Source organism: Meles meles, chromosome 7 (assembly GCF_922984935.1).
Source record: "Meles meles chromosome 7, mMelMel3.1 paternal haplotype, whole genome shotgun sequence".
Taxonomy (NCBI): domain Eukaryota; kingdom Metazoa; phylum Chordata; class Mammalia; order Carnivora; family Mustelidae; genus Meles; species Meles meles.
In genome coordinates, this window is record NC_060072.1 from 133,560,094 (window position 1) to 133,577,693 (window position 17,600).

The 17,600-nt window shown below is 38.7% G+C and overlaps 1 protein-coding gene across 2 annotated transcripts in view; it reads left to right on the forward strand.

Annotated features, from left to right (window-relative positions):
- The window catches only part of KIAA1217 (KIAA1217 ortholog), a 692,194-nt gene that overhangs the window by 242,501 nt on the left and 432,093 nt on the right, over positions 1-17,600 (forward strand). The window contains exon 1 of one of the 2 annotated variants that reach the window (XM_046013818.1): positions 12,386-12,441. The exons of the other annotated variant lie outside the window; for it this stretch is intronic. The gene's annotated coding sequence lies outside the window, so the exon portion shown is untranslated. Of the gene's footprint in view, positions 1-12,385; positions 12,442-17,600 lie in introns of those variants that run through there. 2 annotated transcript variants of the gene reach the window in all.

Below are 17,600 nucleotides of genomic sequence, written 5' to 3' on the forward strand. Positions count from 1 at the left end.
TTTATATGTATATGAGAACACTGCCTACATCTCTTTGAGTGTGTTCTGATAGTTTGTATCTTTAAAGCAATTTGTACATTTCATCTAGGGAGTTGAATTTGTTGGTATAAAGTTACTCATAACAGTTCCTTTTTATGGTGATGCCCTCTCATTTCTAATATTGATAATCTATGTAATTCTCATTTTTTCTTGATTAAGCTGGCTAGACAATTATAAATTTTATTGATCTTTTCATAGAACTAACTTTTGCTTGCATTGATTTTTCTCTATTGCTTTTCTTATCTGTTTCATTGATTTTTTGTAATCTATTGCTTTTCTCCTTGTTACTATGCTTTATTTAACTTTTGAAGGTGGACTTTAGGTCATTCTTTTCTTGTTCTCTGGCAAAATACCTGTAATATAAGCCTATATAAATTCTATAATACTGTAACATTCTCTTTATGCTTGCTTTAGTAACATCACTCAAATTTTTATGTCATGTTTTCATTTTTATTCAGTTCAAAAATGTGTATACTTTTCCTTGTTACTTCTTCTGCAACTCATAGATAATTTAGATGTTTATTTAATTTCCAGTTGTTCGAGGATTTTTCAAGTATCTTTCTGCTGTTGATTTCTAATTTAATTCTGTTGTGATCAGAGAAAATGCTCCATGTGTTTCCAGAACTCTGCGTAGCAACCTCTTGTGATTTTTTATTTATTTATTTTTTTTTGCCCTGAAAATTATGCCTTTGCCTCCCTGAACTTTGAACTGTATTTCTTAAACTCAGAGACACCTGGCCTCTATGCGAGTGCCCGTTCTTTCCAGTCTGTAGACTGGAAACTGCCCCAAACAGTATCTTGGGTCATTTGTTGGGCTCACCTCATTTGTTTTTGTTCTCTTAAAAAAAAAAAATCACTGTCTTGTGCTGTCTATTGTACATGTCTAAAAACCACAAGTTCGTATATTTTTATCTGTTTCCTAGTTGTTTGGAAAGGAAAGGTAAATCTCATACCTTTTACTCAGTGATTGCCAGACGCAAGCCAATAACTGTTGAAAGTCAATTCTGTTTCCACGCAAAGCAACAAAAAAATGTAACTTTGAAATGACACTTTAGCAGCAGAAACAAAAGAAGGTACCAAGCAATATATTTAACAAAAGATGGGCAATTTGTAGACTACAATAAAACATGCTAAAATACATTATTTAAGACCTAATTAAGTGGAGAAAAATATTGTGTTAATGAATATGGAGACTCAGTGGCATAGATTTATTTGTAGATTGAATATGCAATACAAAGGAAAATTTTTTTCCAGCTTTACTGAGATAAAATGGACACATAGCATTGTATAAGTTGTATATTTGACACGTTCATTTGACAAACATAAATTGCAAAAAGATTACCGCCATAGCATTTCCCTCATTGTGCAGAAGCTTTGTAGCTTGATGTGGTCCCACTTGCTCATTTTTTTTGTTGCCTTTGCTTTTGGGGTCAAATCCAAGACCCAAGTCAAGGAACTTATACCCCCTTTTTTTCCCCTAGGATGTTTATGGTTAAAGGTCTTACATTCAGATCTTTAATCAACTTTGAGCTGATGTTTGTGCATATTGCAACAGTGTTCCCGTTTCATTCTTTTGCCTGTAGCTGTCCAGTTTTCCCAGCATCATTTATTGAAGAGACGGTCCTTTCCCCATTGTATATTCTTGGCTCCTTTGTCATAAATTAATTGACTGTAGGTTTATTTCTGGGCTTTCTGCTCTGTTCCATTAATCCATGTGTCTGTTTTTATACCAATACCATATTGTTTTCATTCTTCTAACTTTGTAATACAGTTTGAAATCTGGGAGCATGGCGCCTCCAGGTTGTTCTTTCTTGAGATTGCTTTGTATTTAGATGCCATTATAAATGGGATTATTTTCTTAATTTCTCTTTCTGCTAGTTTATTGTCAGTGCATAGAAATGCAATGGATTTTCAAACTGATTTTGTATAGGGCAACTTTCTATATTGATTAGTTTTAACCATTTTTGGTGCAGTCTTCAGAATTTCTCATATATATAATATCGTGTTGTCTAACATAGAGACAATTTTACTTCTTTCCTTCCAATTTGGATACCTTTTATTTCTTTTTCTTTTCTAATCGCTCTGTTTAGGACTCCTAGTACATGTTGCATTAAAGTGCAGAGAGTAGACATTCCTGTTTTATTTCTGATCTGAGAAGAAACTCTTAGCTTTCCAGTGTTGAATACGATAGTAGCCGTGGCTTTGTCGTATATGGTGTTTATTTATTTTTTCAAAAGATTTTTATTTATTTATTTCACAGACAGAGATCACAAGTAGGCAGAGAGGCAGGCAGAGAGAGAGGAGGAAGCAGGCTCCCCGCAGAGCAGAGAGCCCGATGTGGGGCTCGATCCCAGGACTCCGGGATCATGACCTGAGCTGAAGGCAGAGGCTTTAACCCACTGAGCCACCCAGGCGCCCCCATATCTGGTGTTTATTATGTTGAGATATATTCTGTCTGTACCCAGTTTACTGAGAATTTTTATCACGAAAGGATGTTTGTCAAATGCTTTTTCTGTATCTCGAGATGATCACATGATTTTTATCCTTTATTTTGTTAATGTGGTCTGTCACATGATTGATTTATAAATGTTGAACCATCTTTGCATTATGTGAATATGTCCCTCTTGATCGTGGCATATGACCTCTTTAATGTATTACTGGATTTCGTTTGCTATTTTTTTGCCTCTGTGTTTATGAAGGATATTGGCCTATGGTTTTCTTTTCTTGTAGTGTCTTTGTCTGATTTTAGTATCAGGATAATAGGGCCTTATCAAATAAGTTTGGGAGTGTTCCCTCCTCTTCTCCTTTTTGGGAGAGTGTGAGTTGACTTGGTATTAAGTCTTTTTCAAAACTGTGGTAGAATTTACCTATGAATCCCTCTCGTCCTGAAATTTTCTTTGTTATGACTAATGAAAAAATGTCATGGTTTTTGCTTTGTGTGGAACTTAGCAAGATGTTTATAAAATTTGTATATTAGAGCAAAGGTCTAAGAACACGCAAAGCACACCTTAAGACGACCCTTTGTCCTAAATGAAATAAGTCAAGTGGAGATAAACAAGCTTCATTTATATGTGGAATCTAAAAAACAAAACAAAGGAATAAACCAACAAACCAAAGGCAAAATCAGACCTATAAGTAAAGAGAACAAATCACTAGTTGCCAGAGGGGAAGGCAGTGGGGAGATGGTCAAAATGGGTGAAGGCTGGTAGGAGATACGGGTTTCCACTTATGAAATGAGTAAGTGAAGAGAGTGAAAGGTAAAGCATAAGGAACATAGCCAATAGTATTATTATAGTATTCCATGGTGACAGATGGTAGCTACACTTTTGGAGAGCATGGTGTAACAGAGTTGTTGAATCACTGTCTTGTGTATTTGAAACTAATGTAACATTGTGCATCAATTACACTCCGGTTTAAAAGAAAAAAAGACTCATTGCTCAATGAGATACCATGATTTATGATGAGTCGGATCTGAACAATCTCTGTGGATAGATTGGGCTTCTCAACCTTCCTCGATATCTATAATTTATTTCTCCGAACCTCAGTTTTCTCATCCGTATAATGGCAGTGCTCACTTCACAAGGTACTGATGAGGAATGCATTGGTTACCATGTGCAAAGTGCTTAGAACGGTGTCTGGTATGTCGGGATGTATTAGTTATTTTTATTATGATTTAGCTCCGACTATTAAGGCAGTCCAGCACAGAAATGGACAAATAGATTTAAAAAAAAAAAAAAGTTCTAGAACCCATTACAGACTCACACAAAAATAGAAACTAATAAATGACAAAGCTGATTCTTCAGATCCATGGGAAAAGGTAGATTGTGGTGTAGTATAATTGATGGATTGATTATCCTTATGGAAGAAGGGAAAGCAGATCTTTGCCTCACACTAACGCAAACAAACAAATGTTCACTAACTATAGAATATGATGCGTTCATTCACTGTGAAATGTTCATGTCGTGGACTACTATCCAAAGTGAAAGTGAATGAATTACATTATATCCAATTCCTACATACATAAATCTCAAGAAAGGTAATGCTGAGCCTCAAAGTAAGTCACAGAAGGGCAAATTCTATTTGAAGTCTTTTACATAAAGTAAAAGCAAAACTAAGCAATATGTTTTTTTAGACATCTGGACGCGTTTGTAAAACTTTGAGGAAAAGCAAAAGAATCATTGAAACTAAATCCAGGGAAGCCGTCACTTCAGGGTTCAAGGGGCATGTGGCCAATTGGGAGCATGTAGAAGGCTTCAGCTTTTTCAGAGGTAGTGTTTGATTTCCAGAGCCTGAGAATGGGTATGTTCTTGTACTGTTTTGATCTACACACTTTAGTATATATCCTCGTTATACTTGCTGTGCTTACAGTTTGTTTTCAGTGTTCTGAGGAATACCCAAAAAAAATCGGGATATCATTTTTGGCATATTAGTAGTTTGCTGCTTCCATCATTAAGTGTTGTATTTGTTATTTTGAAATTGCCTTAACCTTAAAAAAATATTCTAAGTTCTAAATTTCCCATGAAGAGCCTTTCCAGAAAGCAGGCTTTGGGTGGGTTAAAATTAGGGGTCTCCTGAGGACATAAAAAGAGATGTCAAGGAAGAAATAGGAAGTGAAAGGAGCCCAGGGCTATGAAGTGACATAAACTATAATGGAAAATAAACTTGTATTTCACAGTTTTCATAACTGCCCATAAGCGAATACATTTTTTTCTTGGTCTGTGAGTTGTTTTAGAGAGGAAAAGAATCATGAGCTATCCTTCCTTCAAATGAAGACGGAAGACCCTTCCAGAAGAGATCTTTAGAGCCTAATCTGATTTTGTAAATTAGAAGTGTTAAAAGAGGAGAAACACCAGACTTCTCTTTAAGATAGATGCTGCTCTGTTTTTCTACATAAATATCTATATTGCCTTGTTTTTGAACACGAGTCTGCAGAGATATGAGAGTTATAGACAATTTTTACACAGCAAGAGTAAATTCTTCCTTTCATTCACTCTAAAGAGTATTCAGGGTCTGGTGGGAACTTCTTTCGTTGAACAGAAACAGTGCAGGGTGCTCTGTACTTCTTCATTTATCTAGAGAAAATGGAAACACTCTACTGCAGGCATTTCTATAAAATAATTCACTGTAAATTTTGGAAAATAGGGGCCAAAGTATTTGCTAGGAAGGATTCTGAAGCCATGGAGGTACTCTCTCTCTCATTTCGAGGAGAGTTTGCTAGGCCTTCCAAGAGATGCTCTCCAGGGAGATCTAAAGGCCCGTGCCAGAGAACCAAAGAGCCAGGAGATGAGTTCTAGAAAGGTGGCTTTCAGAGTCTCTCTGAGACAAGTTCATCTTTACCTTTCTTGCTCATTGCTATTAGAGTGGTGTTTGCATTTGTCTTTTCAAGACTGTTGGGGAGAGAGAATGGAAGAAGTTCTCTTTCAAGAGTTTATACAATCTGCTTTGCATTGTGGCTGCTGTGAATAGTGCAGGGGGATAATGTTGGGTCTACCAGGTAGCCATGGTTAGGCCGCAGTGAGAAAATTATGTCTGTCCTCCGGTAGCAGGATGACTCTGGACATCTCCTTAAACCCAGCTTATGAAAAAAGAATTTGCATTGCCTGAGCTACAGAAAGTTAGAGAGATGGACAAAGTAGACCATTGTGTAGCCCTAGGTTCATGAGGGGTAAGTGGAGTATCAAATGTGTGCAAATAGGAATTTGAATTATTTTTTTCTTGCTAGAAAATAGACATAATATTAAATTTACCATTTGGGCCATTTTTATTTTTAATTTTTATTTATTTTAAAATATTATTTATTATTTATTTATTTACTTGAGAAAGAACATTCAAGAACAGGGGAAGGGGGAGGCACAGATGGTGGGAGTGAGAGAGAATTTCCAGCAGACTCTCCACTGAGCATAGAGCCTGATATGGGGCTTGATCCCACGACTGTGAGATCATGACCAGAGCCAAAATCAAGAGCTAGGCAATTAACCGACCAGGCCACACAAGCGCCCCCATTTTGACCATTTTTAAATTCATAGTTCTGTGGCATTAAAGTGTATTTGCATCTTTGCAGAACAGTCAGCACCAGCCATCTCCAGAACTTTCTCACTTCCTCTGTTGAAACTCTGTACTCACAAATTGCTTACCCTCCAGTGCACCCATCCTCCAGCCCCAGTGTTCTTTCTTTCTCTAAGTACTTGACTACTCTAGGTACCTCATGTAAATGGGATCATGTAATATTTGTCCTTTTATGACTGGCTTATTTTACTTAGCCTAGTGTCCTCAAGGTTCACTCATGTTGTTATAGTATATGCCAGAATTTCCTTCCTTTTTGAAGGTTGAATAATATTCCATAATTATTATATGCTTGTACCATACTTTGTTTGTCCATTCAGCCATCGTTGGACACCTGGGTTGCTTCCACTTTTTGGCTACCAGGAACAATAATGGGCATACAAATATCTGCCCAAGTTTCTGTTTTCATTTCTTTCGGGTGTATCCTCAGAAACGGAATTATTGGATCATATGGTAAATCCATGTTTAATTCTTTGAGGAACCACCAATACCATTTTCCACAACTGGCTGCACAACTTTATATTCCCACACTATTGCACAAGGACTTCAGTTTCTCCACATCTTTGCCAACACTTCCTATTTTCTGATTATTTGGGTCATAATTATCCTTACGTTTGTGAAGTGGTATCTCACTGTGGTTTGGATTTTACATTTCCCTAATGATGTGCAATGTTGCATCTTTTAATTTTTAAAGCTGTGTGATCTAATATTCAAAGAAAAGAGCTATTTCTTAATTTTATTACTTTTTTGGATGCCTGGTTTCTTTACTACTTTTCTGTAAAATTTACCTAGGTTTTAATAAAGAGAAAGAGGAAGTGTAATCTTTAAACACATTTGAAGCCAACAATGTGTGTTGTCTTTGTTGGTGGATCACATGACTTTCATGTTTAATGGATGCACCTTCTCTTAACTCACGATTCATCAAAAGTTAATTGAACATCAGGTGCCTGGGTGGCTCAGTAGATTAAGCATCCAACTCTTGATTTCAGCTCAGGTCATGATCTCAGGGTCGTGAGAACGAGCACCATATCCCACTCTGTGCTCAATGCAGAGTCTGCCTAAGACTCTCTCCCACTCTCTCTCTCCCTCTGCTCCTCCTCCCACTTGTACTCTCTCTCTCTCCAAAATAAACACAATCTTTTTTAAAAAATTAATTGCACAGAACACTACGATGTTACTTTATCTTTATATTTTGATTAAAAGTTAAGAAAAATTTTTAAAAATTAATTGAACATGTAGAATTTCCCCAGAAGATTTAGCACATTGTTAATTTTATTCATTTTGCTCTTTCATATCATGATTAGTTCTACCCCCCTGCTGCCACTAAATCAAAGCCTGTGGGAACCAGAGAAAGGTATCTCAGAAAAGCATCACGCATCTGTTGAGCTAAATGTCATTCCATATTTGCACAAGTGCCTGCAAGTCCTGAAATAACCTCTTCTTACCTTTTTTTTTTTTTTTTTAAGATTTGGCTTTAATTAACCTCAAAAATTCAATATGTTGGATGTTTCATAATAATTAAGAACCTGAGCAAGATAACTTGAAATTATACAAATGAAGTCCTGTCACCTTTTTAAGTTATAGCAAGAGACTTCATAAGCTCAACCGCTTGTCAGATAATCATCATGTTGCTGCTTCACTCCTTGAAGTCTTCAGTTTTCTCTGTTGTTTTCCTTCTCAGAACTATGTAGCTCTAATTAGAATTCTTTTCAAAGGAAAGAGGTGTAGTTTTCTATCAGCATTGCCTTGTTTGCAGTTTGGAGTGAAGAAAGGGCAATACTCATTAGCATTATAATTATTTAAAACCTTGTGGATAGGGTGCCTGGGTGGCTCAGTGGGTTAAGCCTCTGCCTTTGGCTCACCTCATGATCTCGGGGTCCTGGGATCAAGTCCTGCTCAGACTCTCCCCTTGGCAGGGAGCCTGCTTCCTCCTCTCTCTCTCCCTGCCTGCCTCTCTGCCTACTTGTGATCTCTCTCTGACAAATAAATAAATAAAATCTTAAAAAAAAAAAAACCCTTGTGAATATATCCGAGTACACTATTATTACTAAGTTACTCATAAGAATGGCTTTCAGATTTTCCGACATTTTCAGGTGGTTATACCTTAAGCTCAATCTTCAGTAATATCACCAAAGGCCAGCCTAATAAGGAATGACTTTTCTTTACTTCAGGATCCTACTCTTAAATGTAAAATTTTAACTTGCACTTAGAGCTGATAAAACTCTTAAAATAGAACATGGAAAACCTTCTGTGACTACAAAATTCCAGCCTCCATCACACAACCTGGCTGTCTAACACATTTTTGTACAACTTTTCCAAGCTGCTTTCAAATCTACTGTTGTTTCAGATAAATCATTCAGGCTTCTATGTATGGGAGTGTTCTGCAATGAAAACCAGAGAAGTTCTTCTTGGCATTGACAGTCTTATAATTTTGAGACCCTTTTACAATATAGAAGTACAGATGGGTGACATCATGGTGTAAAGCAACTTTTATTGGACTCATAAGAAATGCCTTTTAAAGGATTCTTAGAAATTAGAGTTGTTAAATCAAGAAATCTTCGTAGCATTTAACCAGGAAATTGAGGAGTCTAAACTTAGAAGTCTTTGTGTTGCATCTATGAAGCAAGGAAAATTTTACAAGTCAAGTTCAGACTACAGATTTGGTTACCCTTGCGCTCAAACCTGCCTCCCTCCTTGTGGCAACCTATGTACTATTGGTACAAAATAGCAAAACCTGCTATATTGCAGCTAGCCCAAGAGGTGGGTGCTACTCCTGGCCTCCCACATTTTGTCATTAAGTGAGAATCAATACTGGGTGTTCATGAAGTCCATCTGAGACTCTCCTCAAGTCATTGAATGTGATGTAAGGTCCAAATGGTTAAGAGTGAGGTAATTTGAGAAATTGTTCACATCTATTTTTGGAGACAGAACACAAAGTGTACTCGTCAGACACAGAGGGAGACAAGGGGTCAAACAGCAGGTTTTAGTCAAGAAGACAGGAGTCAGAATAATACTGTCATTCACAAATGATTAATGAGCTGCTAGACAGCAGAGATCAACAAACGGCTTAACTTCCTCTGGCCAGCTGTTTTTGTAAATAAAGTTTTATTGGAACATAGCCTTGCCCAGTCATCTCTGCGTTCACACTGCGAGAGCAAAATTGAGTAATTGCAGCACGGACCATATGGCCCACGAAACTGAAAATATTTACTGGATGGCCTCTTAGAGAAAATGTTTGCTGATCACAGCTACGGAAAGATTTTTCTAGGATACCAAAGCAATGTTTAGTCCAGACCAAGAGGAAAAATTGGTCATTTACAACCATACAGGTTATTACCTTTAACTCATGTGTTATTTTACAATTGTCCATGTGCTTTCATATTTGTTATCTCATTTGATTGTTGTAATAAACAGAGCAGATACTATGACGCCTTAGTGATTTGGTCTTGAGAGGCGAAGGGACTTCTCTGTGGTTACACAAGTTGGAGTGTCCGTTCCTAGGCGTACGAACAGGGTGAACTTAGAATTCAGATGGATCCTGGCAAGTTGTTTTGCTTGACAACTGGCCAGAAAGCCAGGTCAGGAGACGGGGATGGGAAGGGTCAAGAGGCCTGGGCAAAGCCGAGGCTGAGACCCCTGTAGTCCCCAGGAGATCATTGCTGCCACTGTCGCTCTCTTCCACTGACCTTGACCACCACGGGCTAGTAGGCTCCACATGAAGCTGCTCGCTCACACCCTCCAGACTGCCGCTCTCCCCACCTGCCCCCCCAACACAGGATGTGTGCTTCGAGATTGGTGCTGCTTGTTCCTTATGATGCTAAACTCCAGCTCGTGTAGCCACAGGGTTGGGCGCATCTGGGCAGCTGGCCCGTGACATCTGAGAGGGCAGAGGCACTTTTCCCACATACCCCTGTGACTGAACAGTCACAGAATGTCCACACTCGGTACGTGGTATGGTTTGCAGCCAGACTTTTTGATGATCGGAGAAGAGGGCAGAGTCTGGGTTCAAATTAACTGAGTTCAAAGCCCAGCTTCAGTGTGAATGATACGCGAGCTCCTGGGTGAGTTTCTGGGCCTGTGAGTACTTCAGTTTATGCATCTGTAAAATGGGCTAATAATAGTACCTGCCTCTTAGGGCGGCTGGGAGGGTGACTTAGAAGAGTTCGGGTAGTGGTAAATACCAGGGAGTGTTACCCATGGCTGTAACGATCATCACTGTCTCCAGGAGAGGTGGGGCCCTGTAGCAGCCTATAGTTTTCACCTGGAGTGGCATCTTTATTGTCTTTCTGAATCTGTTGCCGTTACATCCTCAGTTGCATGTGAATTGTCATGGACATCGTCTCAGTCACCCCAAGGATATCCTGCAGGTTGGAATGAAGATAGAACTTAGGAAAACCCACCCTCTGTCTGCAACACCAAGGGGCTGGTACTGGGAAGGTACCGATCGCTCTCGTTTCTAAGGCAGAGTGCAGTTGACCGTGCATCTTTGGAGGGGCGGGGTAAAGAAATTCACATTTATTGAGCGATGTCACGTGCCAGACAAGGTGCGGATCTGTCACTTCAGTTGAATCACTGTCTCAGTTTTATTGATGAGAAAAGAACTTGCCCAAGGCTGAGCCCAGTTTAGGATTTAGAAGTAACTTCATGTCCAATTGATTCTAAAATGTATACTCTTTCCAGCGCATAGTTCTGCCTCCAATAAAGTGCTAAGTAGCTGTGCATTTATCAACTATAAACGGGGAATGGCATGGTATTTACACTTGGAGTGGTGTTGTAGGATCACGTATTCACAGAACCTTTTTATAGTTCAGAGAGAGTTTGTGTAAGACTCTCCCTAAGGGAACACAGAATAATTGAGGTTGGAAGCAGCTTAACCCCAAGTCATAAAAACCACTGAGAGGAGAAACCAAGAGGAAAATGGTTACCCTTAGTGGGGAAGGGGTTGTGTGCTCCTGGTACTGACTTTGGTGGAAGGAATGTTTTCATCCTAGAAAATATGACTTCCTGAATGCTTTATTTTTACATCACTATTGGTCTTTTAGAAAGCCTGGTCATTACACGTATTCATTTGTTCATTGGAATAAAGTCTATGCTCTTTAAAAAGTAAAACAAATTACGGGGTGCCTAAGGGGCACAGTGGATTAAGTGTTGGACTCTTGGTTTCAGCTCAGGTCATGATATCAGGGTTGTAAGATCGAGCCCCACATCAGGCTCTGAGCTCAGTGAGGATTCTGCTGGGAGATTCTCTCTCTCCCTTTTCCTCTGCACCTCCTTCTGCATTCTCTCTCTAAAATAAGTTTAAAAATAATGTTAAAAAGAAAGGAAAATAATTTCTATCTCTTCCCAGACCCCCCCACCTCACCACACACATATGCACACAACTCACACACACACACGTGTCCAATGTCACAAGGACACACAACTCTTCTTATCGGTCCCTAGGTACCCCTAGTAGCCCAGATAGGTATGGAAATTATATTCTTCTGTTTCCTTCTTTTCCATGGTGCTATGCATGTTCTATAAACAGCCGGAGAAGTAATTATGTAGGTGGGCATTCACTCCACAGTCAACTTTTGGAGTATAACATAAGAATGTGCTAAGGCGAGGAAATATTTGCTTGAACTAATGCCTGGAAACCGAATGTGGTATGCACCTTATAGTAATATAAACCGCACATCTGGTCCATTTCTGTATATTGTACCTGAGAGGGTGGGGTAATAGTTGCCTTCATTTTCCACTTCTAGGCTGTCCGTCCGGTGTCTAGTCTGTGCAAGCTAGAAAGTTCCGTGTGTGCGTGTCTTTTACATCGCATATTCGAGCATCTGCTGTTCACTCTGACTTGGAGCGTTTCCCATAGCAAAACTGTCACCAGGGTCTTCGAAACACACATTTACATTCCACAGGTCTAGTAAATGGGCTGTGTGGCTGCGTGGTGCCTTTTGTTTAAAAGAAATCCGGTGGCAGCCCAGCACTTTCTATACGGCTGTACTTTCCGCTGTAACTGGCAGTTGAAGAGAGAAGCTCAAAGGAATTTTTAGAATCTGCTGCCCCAGCAGGTAACATTCTTGGGTTGGTTCTTTTTGTTGTTGTTGGTTTTTCTTTTTTTTCTTTTTCTTCTGCTATTTAAAATGTCCAAACCTTCTCGCTTGGCTAGACCTTTCTTTGCTAATGCGGCTTCCAAGCTGCCATCACCTCGAAGGGACGAGTTGAACAGCAAACAGAAAAAAATCAGTGTAGGTGAGAAGATTTTGAGAACTGGAAGTGAAGGAAATTTGGTCAAACAGCAGCAGGTGCAAACGGCAGCCACTCCTGCTCAGCGGAAGGCTTCACAACACAAAGGTAATGTTTTAAATCCCTGCTTTTGTCAGCTTAGGCTTGGAAAAATACTGCCAGGTCCCTGCCATGAGCGAGACTTTTTACCGTTTCAAAAACTTACCCGATTGCGTGAGATTTTCTAAAGATCCTGGAGAATGTTGCTAAAGTAACCAGTCATGAGGGAGATAGAGGTAACAGAACTTTCCTTCATTAATTAAGGAACGATAGAAGAAAAACGGAGTGTTTTCACTTCTTTTTTGAGGATGACGGTTTTTATTCTTGGTTGTGCTTCGTAGTCTGTCCTCGTCCATTTATCCTCCTATGAAGTTTCTTTTATTGCTTAGCGCTATGAAGGGACACGTCCTCAAACCACATCATTAACCGACCGAAGAATTTTTCTCTTTTAAAAATGAATTTGTGTCTGAAATGATAATCTAACAGCATGATTCCCTGCCAAGTATGCAAAAATCTCTGCTAACATTGTTACCTGGAACATTTCAGTGAGCGTTCTGAGGTGCATCACTGAGCAAGGATATTGTTGACTATTTGACCTGGAATTGAGAAATATGGTGACCAAACAGTTATTATTTTAGGATCCATCATCACAGAGGGCCATGAAACCGCAGCTTAAAACATTAATAATAATTTTCTCCATTATACTAAGAACTACATATTAAATCACCAAGCAACATTTATAGTAGTTTTTTTTTTTAATTACATTTTGAACTCTCCATCAGAAATATAATTTTTGGCACTGTGATTTTATAGTAAAATAAAAAATTGTTTTAATATTCTCATTCTTATCATTGGAAGTTTTACTTTATAAAAAAAGTAAGTTCATTTTATAGTTTTAATCCTGACTTCTTCTCTATGAAAAACTATTACAGATGAATGTGTAGTGACATATTTTTGTGCCATGTACTAGTTCAAAGATGCAAATTTGTTTCTGGAAGATTTTAACTTTTTTCTTAACTTGGCTTATTATTGTTTTATCCACTTTGATCAATGGAATGCTAGGACAATAATTCTGTTGACCAAAATACTTTATAATGTAGAGATACATATAATGAACACTGAAGGACTTTAGAAATATTAATGATAGTTGCTTAATAGAGTGAATTTTGATGACTTAAAAGGAAAGTTCTCTTTGATATTGTAATATGTATTAAAGTCTGAAAAAAATTCTTAAAAAAGGAATTTCAGCCACCTCAAGTTGAAAAGTATCCAGACATTTAATGGTGTCTATATATGTGTCTGAGTAAGGTATGCCCAGGAAGGGACTTTTTAAGCAAACAGTCCAAAACCAGATGCTATTCCAAAGATTTTTCAAAATATCTTCTTTTGACAACCTATGAGGATATCTTTGAATAGTCTTAGGGGATGAAAATAGTATTTCTTTGAAAACAGATTTGTTTGGGGGGTTAGTTAAAAGTCATTTGAAACCAAGGATGATTATTGAGTTGAAAGTTCAGTATAGATAATGCATATTTTTGTAAAAAAAAAAAAAAGAACTGGGAGTAGATTCTATAATAGTAATATATATAATATATATTATGTATATAATATATAATAATAAGTGGTATTTCCTTTGCATCTCCCTGAGAGGATTCAGGCTGTCCAAAGGGAGAGTTCTACCACAACAGTCCTGAAATTGGCAGCAGGACTGGATTGTTCTGAAAGACAACACTCATCAGAATATGTATTTTAGTAACATTTTAAGTATTTATTTTTTAATCAGAATTCTTTTCATAGCCACACATATCATATCACACAGTACCAATAGAAACCTTTCATTGTTGGGGAACAGAATGAAGACTCTGTCGGGCAGCCCTGTGTTGTATTAGGCTTTTACTTAAAGCAGTAGTCATTACCATCAAGAAATCCAAACAATCATGCCGTCTTAGACTCGTGTTGACTGTGTGTGAGTTTTGCCTGTCGTATTAAGATCTCAGTGTCGGTTCTTTGGAATGCATATTTCATTTGGTCCACGGGGTTTAATTTAGTCTGTACAGTTTCTCAAGTATCTGACTCTCATCTTCCCCACTTGCGTCATTTGTTTAGTTGTATACAACTAAACTATTTTCTGAAGTTTGTTATCATTTAGTTTATTTCATAAATCAATGCAGTGGCATTTCCATTCATTGCTTTTCCAATTTCCTCTCTTAAATTTTGTCACCTTTACCTTTGTTTCCATATTAAAATGGTTAATAGTCGTAATTTTCTGGTTAACATAATTCAGTTTTCCATGGTTTATCTGCAGGTAATTCTATAAGTTGCAAAGCAATAAAGTGTATAGCTAATGAGGCCCCGTATTGTTATTGCTAAGCTAGAGAAGTGTGCTCTAATCATTTCTCTTACTGTCTTTCCCTCCTCAGTGCTTCTAATTCTTCCAAGGATGGTATAGATACGATCATATTCACAGAACTCCCATTTCTTCCAGGCACTTCTCTCTGTATCCCTCAGTCCTCCTGCCCTCCGCGTTCCTGACTGATTTCTCCAACACTTGGACAGATCTCTCCTAGATTTCTTCTTCATTTGGTGGAAGCACATCCCCAAAGGAATCACATTCCTTTTCTTTCCTAAGAAAAGGAAAATGGGGAGTAAACTTTTGGAGTGGTTACCTGTCCAACCAATATCTTGACCCTCTTTTTTTTTTTAACATTTCAGTGATAATTGGGGTAGGATAGATTTTTAGGCAGAAAATAATTTTTCCCTCATAACATTAAAGGCCTTTCTCCATTACCTTTTGGGATCTAGAAGTGTTGACGGGATGTTGTTCACACCTTCACACAGTGCTTTGTAGGTGACTTTTTCTCTCTTTCTTGAAGCTTTGAGGATATTCGCTTTATCCTTGATGTTCTGAAATTTCACTGATCTGTCTTAAAGTGTGGGTCTTCCCCATTGATTCTGATGGAATACTTTGATGGGCGCTTTCAATTTAAAGAGTAATGGCCTTCAGTTTTGTGAATTCTTTTTTTTAATTCTTTGATACTCTCTTCTTCTGTATTTGCTCAGATTTTCTCATTGCAGTGCTCCTGTGAGTTGCCTTTCAAATCTGCTGCATCAACTTTCTGAGCCTTACCTGTTCCTTACTTTTTTTTTTTTTAGCTCTGTCTATGTTACCTAGATGTTCTTGACCTTATCTTCCAACTCTTCTAATGTTGATCATCATATTTTTAATTTCCAAGAAGATTTTCTTACTCTGATTATTTTGAGACCAAAATACGTGGTGCTGTTTTCTGTCTGTGAGCAGTAGACCAGTGTGCTTTATTTACCTGTGACGGTTGTATTTGATGGTACCCTACGTTCATGTCTAATGATGCAGCCACGTCCTGTAATGTTAGCGTGCTTTCCATTCTGAGCCAATGGTCTGGATGAGCTCTTAGAACCAAAGACACTGGCAATCAATAAACTTGAGGACAGCAACATTCATATCTAATTTTCACCCGTGAAGCACTCTCTTCATGATGAAAACCCACCAAATGAAAGATGAATGTTGAAGTATGTGTTGATATGTGCCAGCAATTTTATTCAGAATGAGGGTATGAGTCGGCAGTGGAGAAAGTGGCATTTCTTCCTGCATGTTCTGTGTTCTCTGCATTCTGGTTTAGGTATATTTTCACAAAACTCTTTTGTCCTGATTTTATTTATTTCTTTATTTATTTGGCCTCTTCACTGTTGTTCTAAATATATATTTTTTTTATTTTTTAAGACGTGTGCATGAACATTGACCAGTCGCTTAGTTTGAAAATAGTTTTCATATCTTATATATTTTAACGATGATGGCGATGATATCTGAGCTCCAATGAGTTCTTCCTGTGTGCTCAGCACACTTTTTTTTTTTTTTTTTTTAAGATTTACTTACTTATTTTAGAGAGAGGGAGAGTGCAGTGGGAGGGGCAGAAGGAGAGGGAGAGGGAATCTCAAGCAGACTCTGCTGAACGCCCAAGCGGGGCATGTTCTCATGACCTTGAGCTCACAACCAGGGCCAAAAACCAGGCGTTAGACACTCAACTGACTGCGCCCTTGCCCAGCACACTTGTAAGCACATTATAAATGTATTGTCTTATCCTGTGTGATCCTTACAGCAGTACTGTGATGGAGAATTGTCACTGTCCCTTTTCGAAGGGGACACTGAGCCATGGAGCTTCAGTTATTTGCCCAACGTCATGCAGGCACGAAAAGGTAGAACAGAGTTCGAGTTCTGGAATGTTTTACTCCTCAACTTGCACACTTCACCGCCGAGCTAGAGCACCTTTCTATAAAGATAAGCAATTTGTTTGCCAAAAAAAAGTTACTATAATGAAAACCTTGTGACTGGACAATCTGGTCCCTGAAAAAAACAACAAAAAAACACAACCATCCAGTGACATTCTGTAGTTCAGAATGTGTTCCTGTGGTTTCAGCCTTTTTTTTTTTTAAAGATTTTATTTATTTATTTGACAGACAGAGATCACAAGTAGGCAGAGAGGCAGGCAGAGAGAGAGAAGCAGGCTCCCCGCTAGGCAGGGAGCCCGATGCGGGGCTCGATCCCAGGACCTTGAGATCGTGACCTGAGCCAAAGGCAGAGGCTTAACCCGCTGAGCCACCCAGACGCCCCTGGTTTCAGCCTTTTTACTTGTAGGCCCAGATTTCTGTTTCTTCGACAAAAGAAGTGAAAAGGGAAGAGAACAACTTTCCGTTAATCAATTTATCACAATACTATAAATGTTTTTCTTTATTTTTTTAAAGATTTTATATATTTATTTGACAGAGTCACAGATCACAAGTAGGCAGAGAGGCAGGCAGAGAGAGAGGAGGAAGCAGCCTCCCTGCTGAGCAGAGAGCCTGACGTGGGACTCGATCCCAGGACCCCAAGATCATGACCCGAGCGGAAGGCAGAAGCTTTAACCCACTGAGCCACCCTGGCACCCCTATAAATATTCTTCTAATAGAATGAAAGGACACACTGAGTATAGGACCTTGCAGTTCCAGTATGCGTCCTCGCGCCCACAGACGTGAGTGTGCAGGTGCACGCGCACACACACAGAAACACAAATAGTCCGCACGCAGTTCAGGAAAGGCTCTTCCATCACTCATGGTCCGGAGGTCCAAGTACAACCCCGTAGGCCAAAAATCACTCAAGCCTCATTCTTTTCTAACACAGGCTCCCTCTGTGGCCTTGAGCAAGGCCATTATCCTTC